Below are 2,317 nucleotides of genomic sequence, written 5' to 3'. Positions count from 1 at the left end.
ATGAGTTCATTATAAAGATATTTGACCTGATACAAAAGGTAAAGTGACAAATGACCTTAAAAAATGGCTACCGGAAGTGACCTTGAGAAAACCGGAAGTAGCTTTTTTTGCAATTTTTTCACACAAAAGTACTCAGAATCCATATATTTTGTCATAAAGATACATAAACTGATTACTGAAGACTAAAAATGACTTCCAACAAACCGGAAGTTACCAATTATCTCCCATTCTACATACAAAAGTATATAGAAACTATATATTTTTAGAATCAGCATAAGAGAAGCTATTATATGAGACCGGAAGTGACATTAATTTCACCGGAAGTAGCATATTATCTCCCTTATATCACTTAAAAATATAATTACACCATTATTTATCGCATCAGTATGAAGAAACTATCTTCTTATCAAAATATCTTTGGTGTGGAAAGACTTTCAATTGTTCTCTGAACAATTGGTTTTTAATTAAGTCTTTTCACTTTTTTGTGAAAAGACTTATTGTATTTCTTCTGATTATTATTATTATTTTTTTTTTTTTCCGCCAAATTTTGTTCTTGCGATAAATGTTTGTTTCGCAATATGTCGCTTAGATATTTCTCATATGGTATCGTATAGTTTATGCGCTTTTAAATTTCACCCTACTAAGCCGAACCATTTTCTTTGTAAGAGTTATCTCCCTATTCATTGTTTATCATCTGTGTGCATCTTCTTCGTAACAAAAAAAGATATCGACAAAATTCTTTTTACAAATTGTTCGTTACATCCTCAGGAATTTTTGGCTGATTTGGGTCGAAGCGATTCGCTGAAATTTTATAGGAGTTATCTTCCTTTACAAAATAAATTTGTTGTTATGTTTTTTTAACTCAATAACAGTTAACCATATAACCCTGGAATGTTTTTATTTGAGTCCCCTATGTCCTAACTTAGAAAATGAGGTCAAGGTCAAAGGTCAAGGTCAAGTTCTAAGTTGTGACTTTTGCTTGTTTTTGCATTTTCTCTGACGCTTTGAAAGATACATAAAGAAAAACAATTGCAAAATGTCTGCTTTATTGTGATGAAGATATGATACATTAAGTTTGATACAATTTAATGGCATCTTATAGGAGTTGGTGCCCCTAATATGTCTTGATATGAAGTTATTTGCAAATAACTTCAACTAAGTTCATTATAAAGGCATTTGACCTTGTACAAAAGGTAAGGTGACAAATGATCTTGAAAAATGACTACCGGAAGTGACCTTGAGAAAACCGGAAGTAGCCTTTTTTGCAATTTTTTCATATAAAAGTACTCAGAATCCATATATTTTGTCATATAGATACATAAACTGATTACTGAAGACTAAAAATGACTTCCAACAAACCGGAAGTGGCCAATTATCTGCCATTCTACATATAAAAGTATATAGAAACTATATATTTTTGGAATCAGTGTCAAAGAAGCTATCATATGAGACCGGAAGTGATATTCATTTCACTGGAAGTAGCTTATTATCTCCCTTACATCACTCATTAATATAATTAAACCATTATTTATCGCATCAGTATGAAGAAACTATCTTATCAAAATTTCTTTGGTGTGGAAAGACTTTCAATTGTTCTCTGAACAATTGGTTTTTAATTAAGTCTTTCCACTTTTCTGTGGAAAGACTTATTGTTTTTCTTCTGATTATTATTAAGTCTTTCCACTTTTCTGTGGAAAGACTTATTGTTTTTGTTCTGATTATTAGGTCTTTCCACTTTTCTGTGGAAAGCCTATTGTATTTGTTCTGATTATTATTAAGTCTTTCCACTTTTCTGTGGAAAGACTTATTGTTTTTGTTCTGATTATTATTATTATTATTATTATTTTTTTTTTTTTTTTCTTCCGCCAAATTTTGTTCTTGCGCAAAATGTTTGTTTCGCAATATGTCGCTTAGATATTTCCCATATGGTATCGTATAGTTTATGCGCTTTTAAATTTCACCCTGCTAAGGCGAACCATTTTCTATGTAAGAGTTATCTCCCTTTTCACTGTTTATCCTCTGTGTGCATCTCCTTCGTAACAAAATAAGAAAGCGACAAAATTCTTTTTACAAACTGTTCGTTACATCTTCAGTAATTTTTGGCGTATTTGGATCGAAGCGATTTGATGAAATTTTATAGGAGTTATCTACCTTTACGGAATAAATTTGTCGGTATGTTTTTTAAACTCCTAAACCGTTAACCGTATAACCCTGGAATGTTTTTATTTGAGTCCCCTGGGTCCTAACTTAGAAAATTAGGTCAAGGTCAAAGGTCAAGGTCATATTTTAGATTTTTATAAGTTTTTCATTTCCCTAT

The sequence above is a fragment of the Mytilus galloprovincialis genome, chromosome 1 (genome assembly GCF_965363235.1).
Source record: "Mytilus galloprovincialis chromosome 1, xbMytGall1.hap1.1, whole genome shotgun sequence".
Taxonomy (NCBI): Eukaryota; Metazoa; Mollusca; class Bivalvia; order Mytilida; family Mytilidae; genus Mytilus; species Mytilus galloprovincialis.
Note: the sequence above shows the minus strand (reverse complement) of the source record.